Consider the following 10432-nt stretch of genomic DNA (forward strand, 5'->3'; position numbering starts at 1 on the left):
TTTGGTGTGTGGTGTTTTGAGGATCCGAGTCATTGCTCTTTGTTATGCACTCTGGATTGTGGATTGTCTTTGGTGTGTGGTGTTTTGAGGATCCGAGTCATTGCTCTTTGTTATGCACTCTGGATTGTGGATTGTCTTTGGTGTGTGGTGTTTTGAGGATCCGAGTCATTGTTCTTTGTTATGCACTCTGGATTGTGGATTGTCTTTGGTGGATGGTGTTTTGAGGATCCGAGTCATTGTTCTTTGTTATGCACTCTGGATTGTGGATTGTCTTTGGTGTTTGGTGTTTTGAGGATCCGAGTCATTGTTCTTTGTTATGCACTCTGGATTGTGGATTGTCTTTGGTGTTTGGTGTTTTGAGGATCCGAGTCATTGTTCTTTGTTATGCACTCTGGATTGTGGATTGTCTTTGGTGTTTGGTGTTTTGAGGATCCGAGTCATTGTTCTTTGTTATGCACTCTGGATTGTCTTTGGAGGATGGTGTTTTGAGGATCTGAGTCATTGCTCTTTGTTATGCACTCTGGATTGTGGATTGTCTTTGGTGTTTTGAGGATCTGAGCCATTGTTCTTTTTTATGCACTCTGGATTGTGGATTGTCTTTGGTGTTTGGTGTTTTGAGGATCCGAGTCATTGTTCTTTGTTATGCACTCTGGATTGTGGATTGTCTTTGATGTTTGGTGTTTTGAGGATCCGAGCCATTGTTCTTTGTTATGCATTCTGGATTGTGGATTGTCTTTGGTGGATGGTGTTTTGAGGATCCGAGTCATTGTTCTTTGTTATGCACTCTGGATTGTGGATTGTCTTTGGTGTTTGGTGTTTTGAGGATCCGAGTCATTGCTCTTTGTTATGCACTCTGGATTGTGGATTGTCTTTGGTGTGTGGTGTTTTGAGGATCCGAGTCATTGTTCTTTGTTATGCACTCTGGATTGTGGATTGTTTTTGGTGTTTGGAGGATCCGAGTCATTGTTCTTTGTTATGCACTCTGGATTGTGGATTGTGTTTGGTGTTTGGTGTTTTGAGGATCCGAGTCATTGTTCTTTGTTATGCACTCTGGATTGTGGATTGTCTTTGGAGGATGGTGTTTTGAGGATCCGAGTCATTGCTCTTTGTTATGCACTCTGGATTGTGGATTGTCTTTGGTGTGTGGTGTTTTGAGGATCCGAGTCATTGCTCTTTGTTATGCACTCTGGATTGTGGATTGTCTTTGGTGTGTGGTGTTTTGAGGATCCGAGTCATTGTTCTTTGTTATGTACTCTGGATGGTGGATTGTCTTTGGTGGATGGTGTTTTGAGGATCCGAGTCATTGTTCTTTGTTATGCACTCTAGATTGTGGATTGTCTTTGGTGTTTGGTGTTTTGAGGATCCGAGTCATTGTTCTTTGTTATGCACTCTGGATTGTGGATTGTCTTTGGTGGATGGTGTTTTGAGGATCCGAGTCATTGTTCTTTGTTATGCACTCTGGATTGTGGATTGTCTTTGGTGTTTTGAGGATCCGAATCATTGTTCTTTGTTATGCACTCTGGATTGTCTTTGGAGGATGGTGTTTTGAGGATCAGAGTCATTGCTCTTTGTTGTGCACTCTGGATTGTGGATTCTCTTTGGTGTTTGGTGTTTTGTGGATCCGAGCCATTGTTCTTTTTTATGCACTCTGGATTGTGGATTGTCTTTGGTGTTTGGTGTTTTGAGGATCCGAGTCATTGTTCTTTGTTATGCACTCTGGATTGTGGATTGTCTTTGATGTTTGGTGTTTTGAGGATCCGAGCCATTGTTCTTTGTTATGCATTCTGGATTGTGGATTGTCTTTGGTGGATGGTGTTTTGAGGATCCGAGTCATTGTTCTTTGTTATGCACTCTGGATTGTGGATTGTCTTTGGTGCTTGGTGTTTTGAGGATCCGAGCCATTGTTCTTTGTTATGCACTCTGGATTGAGGATTGTCTTTGGTGTTTGGTGTTTTGAGGATCCGAGCCATTGTTCATTATTATGCACTCTGGATTGTCTTTGGTGTTTGGTGTTTTGAGGATCCGAGCCATTGTTCTTTGTTATGCACTCTGGATTGAGGATTGTCTTTGGTGTTTGGTGTTTTGAGGATCCGAGCCATTGTTCATTATTATGCACTCTGGATTGTGGATTGTCTTTGGTGTTTGGTGTTTTGAGGATCCGAGTCATTGTTCTTTGTTATGCACTCTGGATTGTGGATTGTCTTTGGTGGATGGCGTTGCTTTTTGTCAAATCCAGTCTGTGCACGGTCCACCAGGTCCACTGCGTGGTGGCTTCATTTGTGCATTAAGGAATGGCATTGGAATTTCAATTAAACAATTATCTTCACATAGAAATGACATCCAGTTGGTCAAACTTGCCTGGGTGAATTTCAAATCGAGGGCGTTACGCTCTTGCCTTGTTTCAATATCTATTTTAATCCAAGAACCACTTTGTTGATACTTTCCTGGAATGTATGTCCTATCTGGTATCCCGTGAAGTCGTACATGATGCCATCAGCGTCGTGGTTCTTGTTAATAGTGAATGTCTGGATGCAATGCTTTATGAAGAGGTCCCGCGACTTAACACCTCGATTGAATCTAGGGAACCTGGCTTTTTAATTGGGGATGAATTGGGGGGTGGTTCCTTTTGTTATTATGGTAATTTAGTGGGTGATAACATTCCACCGCAATTCCCTTTCCAGGTCGACCCTAGACTACATTTTTATTTCGAGAGACCTAAATGTCATTTGTTCTAATTTGGATGTTATTGAAATGGCATCTAGTGACCATAGCTTGTTATCACTAAATGCACTGGAATTTGATGGGATTTTAGCCCTGGATTGTCAGAGCTGATTGCTGAAGTCAGACAACGAGATCATTGTTTCTTCTGGAAACCGGGGCTTGCTATTCGGCTTAATCGAGCCATTGTATCTTGTGATGAGGTTGACAATGTTGCTCCAACTAACCCCATCTGCTTCAAAAATAGTTCAAAACTTTAACTATGGTGAAAATGGTTGGTACCTTTGTAGCTGGAAAAAGTAGGCACAGGCACATGTTTGATCGAAAAAAAACATGAGATACATGGAGATGTTAGTGTTTTGAACAAACTTAATGTAAATTATAAGACTGAAGTACATTTTTTAAAGCAGCGGTACTGAAATTGGGTTAAAAGTCATCAACAGGCGATATATAGATGGGATGCTGGAGCTATGCTTTATTGTATATTGACTAGGGATGTGGGTTTGTTTTGGATCCTAATAAAATCGCCCGAGACGCAGAGTACAACCGAACTCTGCGTCGATATGGGAAGATCATTCATCCAAGCTCTATAGGAGCTCGACTAATGCATCTGTAGAGCGATAGATCAACGTAAAGTGGAGCCAGGATATTAATTTTGATTCATCTGCTATTCAATTACGTATCTTGAAGTACAAACCATACCTCCCGACCCGATGGCCTTGCGGGCACCACCTTGACATCAAATTAATCGTTGTGGTCTACGATTCTTTGGGGTTTGTTCAATACTATCTTCACTTCACATTTTGTACCCCCATCATAGAAAGGTGCTGAGACAGGTTTTCACCCAGTAATTATCACCCAACCTCACCTAGGGACTCAGCCAGTAAAATGTTTGCTAGTCTCATTCTTAATGAGCTGCAAGTTGGTTTGACATCTACCAATCGGGTTTTAAGTGGGGAATGGATACATCCCTGAATTGCCTCTTGTTACAGTTATTACAAATTCCGGCCGTTCTAGAAAAGAGGCCGATGTATTTTGCGTTCCTAGATATTTCACAAGTATTTGATTGCGTGGACACATCAATATTAGGAGACAAACTTTGTCATCTTGGCTGCCAGGAGGGTCTTCACCAGGATACCCGTATAAAAGTGAGACCGGATCAATCAAATAATTATACACGCTGGATCCGTACATCACAGGGTTTACGCCAAGGTTGCGTTTTATCACTGTTCTGATTTAATTTATACATACGTGACCTGGGAACCGCGTTGGAACACATTTTAGCGAATCCTCCAAGGGTTGGTACTACCGGTATTCATTACTTGGCATACGTGGATGACGCTGTATTGTGTTATCGCTTCAAAAATCTTTGACAGCGGTACATTCCTATTTCTTGAAACTAGATTTTAAATATAAGAAAATCTAAAATTCTAATCACCGAATCCAAAAAAGAGGAGCAGATTCAAGTGGGTTATAGATCAAGCACTGCTAGAAACGGTTTCCAGCTTAAAATATTTGTGAGTGACTACTTTTATGCCAAAAAGGCCAAGCCGGGTATGGTGAATAAAATACAAACTAGAGCTTCTGCAAGTGCTGCGGAGAGGAGGTTACTAGATACAGATGCTTTTCTATTATGGTCCATCCTGAATTGCTATCATTAAAAGGTCATACCCAGGATTTTGTAAAGTGCTGAGTTTACACCCCGTTCATTTGACAGGGCAAAACCAGAGGCTATACTGTGGAGGAGAACTCTCTCGGTCCCACAAGGCATCCTAGTATCGGCCTTACATCACAAACTGGGTCTAATCTCTATGGATGCTCAAGCTAAGAGGAAACGTTTACAGTTGTTTAGAAAGCTTTTATATCCTCCTGTCCTGTCGATCCTCCTGTCGATAGTTTATTTATTAAATTGAACTTTGAAGTTGAATTCTCAAACTGCAAGTGTTGCTTCATTGGAAGAATCACTGTATTTCTGTGGTTTTGAATATCAATTTGTCACAAGAAGAATTGGGAAGTGCTCCAATGAAAGTCAATATAAAATTGAGCAGGAGTATATTGATAACAGGCATCTTTAGTCAAGTATCATCTTTTTTTTAAACATTTTAAATCTGAAATAAAAACGTTAAATACAATTCTGGTCTATTTGAAAAAGCATCACTGTAAAGGTTTTTCGAAATGACATGTTGAGGTTGAAATTAAGTGTGTATTGTACAATAGAAGTTATGGGAGCAAGAGAACATATTTTAAGAAATATTAGTTTGTAGAATCTACTTTGTGACGGTTGACTCTCTGCAACATTTATTTATTGAATGTGTTGTATTATATAACTTGTGTGTGGAGAGGTTTGCAAGAGTTGTACATAGCAAGATTATTTTAGATACTGAGTATTTTTGGAATAGAATATGAGCTGGTCATGAAATCTCTTTAGTTGTTGGAGTCACAAGATTTGTATATTTGATTTTAAAGGATGATTTTGTATTTTAATGTTTTAAGGATTGTATTTGTGTTTTGATTATATTATGTGTTGAAAGTTTTAGTACTTGTGTACGTATAAATATATATAATATATACATACTTTACTATCTCTAACCTGTAGGGTTCCCTACCTAACCAAACTAACTACGCTGCTCGTCATCTGTAGTGAAGTCAAAGGTAATTGATCTTTCCTCCGTCCAACTCTAAGCCATTCTGTCGCTACCACTATGCAAAAAGCAACAGAAAGCCAGGTGAATTACTCCCTTCTCCTGGAAAGGCTTCTTCAGCTTCTGAACAGCAAATGTCTAGGAGACTGACTCCCTTCTCCTACAGGTTCTTCCTTGCTTTCAATTGGTAATTCTTAGATATTGTTGAGCAATATCTTTACGTCACTGATGCAGTTCCTGTACGGGACCTTTCCCAGTCTTTCTTTCCCCTACTTGCCTTCTGGTTAGGCCACTCTTCTTTCACCTTGTGAGCGTTAGGAATTCTTGGCAAATGTCTCTCTTATAGTCTCTGAAAGCCTTCTCTTCCTTGTTCCACTAGGGAGAATGACTCCCTCTTTGTATCCTTCTTATTCCTAATGATATTCCGTTTCGTCACTTCCTGGTGTATTAGATAATGAGTGTCATATTTTCCTCCTTCAGACTCACTGTCTTCTTTGTGTCCTTTCTTCCTCTCTAGCCACTTACTGGGATGAGTAGGCTGAGTCCTAGGATACTAGTTACTTCTCATAAATCCGGTTTGAATACTGGGACGAGTAGCCTGAATCCCAGAGTATTTGTTTCACTTCTTAACTTCTGACCAAGTACTGTGACGAGTAGGCTGAGTCCCAGAGTATTCTTTACTCTTCTTAACTTCTGACCAAGTACTGCGACAAGTAGGATGGCTGCACTCTCTATTGCCGTCATGTCTCCCGCAATCCCCGTTACCTTCTTTCACAATTTGGAGTCGCCAGGCCTCTTATAAGGAGGAGAACAACTTCCAAACAACTTGCTTTCTCATTCCGTTAGCGTCTGGCTTCTCCCTGCGGCTCTGTGGTTTGCACGCTTCAACAGTCTCTGCGCACTTGTCAGGCTCTCCGGTCCACCCCTTCAGGGTCACGCCACCGCTCTCGCCTGCTTCTTCTTCTTGGGGCTTCCTTCCCCTCTGCTTGACAACTTCAGTCTCCTTCGAGGTCTCTGGCCAGTAATACCGTCTTCCTTCCTCTCGACCGACGCTTGGCTGGTTTGAAGTTCCTGGACTCCATTCCTGTCTGACTCTAGGAGTCCTTCGTCTGTTTTTATCCCAGGTTTCTGGGTTCTCCACAGTGGAGGATTGTAGTCCCTCCTCTCTGTCTGATGGGTGTTCTGCATCCTCAGTTCACTCTTCTTCGTCACAGTATTGGGAGTAATCATTATTATTCTTCCGCTGCTCTTCTTCATAGTACTCATGAAGGGTTGGTTTTCAAGAGGAAACTTGAATTCTGTGTGACAATAACACACAGTGGTCTAACTTGGGAGTCTTGTTGTGGTGTTATAGAAAGGTGTGTTAGGGTGTTCCTCTATGGAACAGGAGTCCCTGTACCTCAGGGGGGAGTCTCTCCCTGTGAGGTCGCACTTACCGCCACCTCTGGGGAGATTATTGCGCAGCAGGCTCACCTCCCTAGACTCACAAGGAAAGAGGGCAGAAATGACCAAATCCTGCAATGCCTCACAGAAGTCAGAGGGCTACCATTTGTGACTGTTTACTTTTTTGTTTTAATAGCCATCAACGTTTAATAGGTTTGCAAACCTTTCTCAACAGTAATAAAAAGAGTACATTCTCAGTTTTACTGCATGATTTTAGATGGCTACGCTCACTGATGATTGGTTGTGAGGCTTTAGAGTTCTAGAAGTCAATTTTACAGAAGTAGGATATCTATTCTATTCAAGTATATGTGTGCTTATATTGATAATTGATGGGCTAATTTTTAAGGTTCAGGTTATCTTTACATAATATATGAGAAACATTACTTAAACAGCATTAGCCGGCTGTGGCTGAAATCTGCTTTGCATAGGCTGCCATCTAGTGGTTAATTCAAGGTATTACACAGCTTGGTTTTCTATTTCGAAAATAAGCTCACTACCTATCCCTGTTTTACTTTTACTTTTTTTATAAGTAGCCATGATCTTACAAGCGTCAACATTGTCAGAGATTTATTTTCCCACCATCGGTTAGTCATCACTTCGAGAAACAGTGAAAGGCATATATATATATATATATATGTCAAAATGAAGCTTTTCGAGGGAAAGGCAACCAGTGGAATGCACTCCAGAGAACAGAAGCAACGGGAAAAAATGTCCTTGCGGCGATTAAGTGGAAAAGACACCTCAATATTTCCTGGCAGCACGTTTTCTTTATTAATATAAATGCATCAGGAAAAGGAAGCAAAAAAGTATGACGCGTTTCGCGGTATACAAACCGCTTGATCACGTAGGTTTACAAACAACACAGATGATGGACTGCAATTTAACCCCTAGCAACTCTCTGATTGTGCATGGAGAGTGTCTACCTGCTAGATGCCGCTTGTTTAGCATGTTTTGTCAAGCAGCCATCTTAAAACAATTAGGTAGTATACATTTCTCATAGGAAAGTGCTGACAACTTCCTCTAGCATACGAGACATAGATAACAGTACTGCAATGTTTTAGAATGAATTCACAATTTCAAAACCTATGCCAAAAGGACAATAATGGTGCCGCTTTAAATAAAGCAACTTAAAAAAAACCATTTGTTTTTCCGATTCCGTCTTTTTGTGTGTCCATTATGCACTAACATTACATGAAAAGAGAAAATAATCAAATACTGCTCCTGGCTGCCTAATGGAAAACAAAAGTGGGGGCAGCCTTTGCAGAGTGTGGATCGGCTGTGATGCCTTTGACCTGCTCGAGCAGGGATGTGCTGCACTGCATGTATGATACTTAATTGTTAAATGCTCTGATTGTATATATCATACAGCAAACTAGGGTAATACTTGAACGGAATGCATGTAGGTAATAATACCTATTTGTTGGGGCTTGTGCAAATTAACAATTTAGATATATGTGCAAATATAGCCTTTTAGCAGCAAATGTATGTATTTACATAGCAGCAATAAAATAAAGTGCATTGTGCTCTCCGTCAATGCATGTACCTCTCCTATGAATATAGGGCTCTGTAGTCAGTTGTTTAGTATGTGGATTATAGTATCCTAATTGTATAAAATAAAGAGCATCTCTGTTCATTTATATTTCTCACAGAGTCTGAGGTACATGCATGGGCTGCTGATTTTTTTTAAAACTGGAGAGGAAAAAGTTTCCTCTTATAAAGTGCAAAGTGCGTACAGACATTGCTTAATTATAAAGTGCTAAGTGCATGAAGTATCCAAATTCATAAAATGACCTATAAGTCATATTAGTTAGATGTTAGCCCATATACATGCATCCTTATGTTAAAAAGAGAAAGGTATTAGAAATACAATATAAAAACCCTAAGTAACCTGTCCATATAGAATTTTCACAGATTTAGCACGATAAAGCAAATAAAAACCAGTCCAAAGATCTCTGTGTTGTAAGAGCCACTTAAAATAAGTACCAAAACCTATACAACTACAAGTTAAAACAATAGTATTAAAAACACACTAAAACTATGAGAACAGAGCCCCAGACCATAATTATATATATATATATGTATATATATATATATATATATATATATATATATATATATATATATATATATATATATATATATATATATATACAAAAAAACAATGAATATGCCAAAAATAGTGCTCAGCCTACACGTAGCTGGTGCTAGGGACAGAAATCTTGGCCGGATTTCTAAATATGTATAAAAACACATGTGTGAATGAAAGTTTGTAACACTTCAAAAAAACCCCAATCACATCATGTAGAAAAAGAGCCCTGCACACAAGACCATACCGCTTGTTACAAGAAAACGTCTTTTATTGCATAATAAAGAATCTCGTACAACCAACACTGCCTAATGGCTTAAAAGGGGCAGACATCATAACCATGCCTCCCTTGCTGACAATCAGGTTAAAAAGGAACACTCACCCCACCAGGGTGGAAACCGCCACGCGTTCCGCTTGATTAACAAGCTTCTTCAGGCTATTTACTTCCCAAATACGTGAGAACACATTACTTTTATAAACAGGAAACGGGTCAGCATCGGCATTAAGCTCCTCCCATATACTTTTAAATTCCCGATCATGTGATCGCAGAAGATTATAATACATGACTTGCAAACTTGGCAGCCATATTTGAGAGGGTTAAAGATGATAAAATTTCAATGGGCGCTAGACCCATATAAGCAAATGCTATAATGAAAAGTGAAAAAAAGCGTGGATGAAAGCGCATACCAGATGCCTGACCCTATTTCCTGACAAAAACATTTAAAAACAACAATGATGTGTTATTGAGCGCCAGTGCGCTAAAATATCATTAAATGGTTTGGTCTCATACTACATGCTGAAAACCACAAACCATTGCACTCCATGGTATGGAGTGACCTCAAATGAAGCCAGAGAAAAGTGCAGCGCCTTCATCTGTACTATAATAGTTTACAAAAAGCTCAATTGGTTTAGCCTCACATATGCAGAATACATGCCCAGGTAAACAGCAGACCAGAAAGTGCATCATGCATATTTAGCAGCAGTGACTCCTCTATAAGAAGACAAATACTCTCGATAAAGTGCCAGTGCATATAAATTACGTCAATACATGCCCCAAAATATATGTCCAGATGAACAGCAGACCGGAAGGTGCATGATGCATATGTAGAAGCAGTAACTCTCCTCTTAGAGGACAAATATTCTTGATAAAGTGTCAATGCATCATCATGGAATAAAGACATGTCATACAAACATATTAGGTGGCCCAGAACAGTAGTAAAATCATATATGTATAAAAAAGGATAATAAATATATACATATATATAGAGTCGAAAAGTTGAAAAATGCATAGTGCATATGCAACAGCAAATGCTGAATAAATAGTTTTATGTAAAGTGCCAGTGCATATTCATAGATTCACATAAGTTGCAATAATGTACATGCTAGCATCCATTGATATAAATGCTTGAAGATGCAACAGTGTTCCTACAAATATCATACTACGCAGTTGTTATAAAAACACAAACATCTCCGGGTCAATATTTAGTCCCAGGGGTCTCAGTGTATCAAATTTACAGATTAATGTGGCTTCTAACTGCCGCAA

The sequence above is a fragment of the Ambystoma mexicanum genome, chromosome 11 (genome assembly GCF_040938575.1).
Source record: "Ambystoma mexicanum isolate Mex_15411 chromosome 11, UKY_AmexF1_1, whole genome shotgun sequence".
NCBI classification, from domain to species: Eukaryota; Metazoa; Chordata; class Amphibia; order Caudata; family Ambystomatidae; genus Ambystoma; species Ambystoma mexicanum.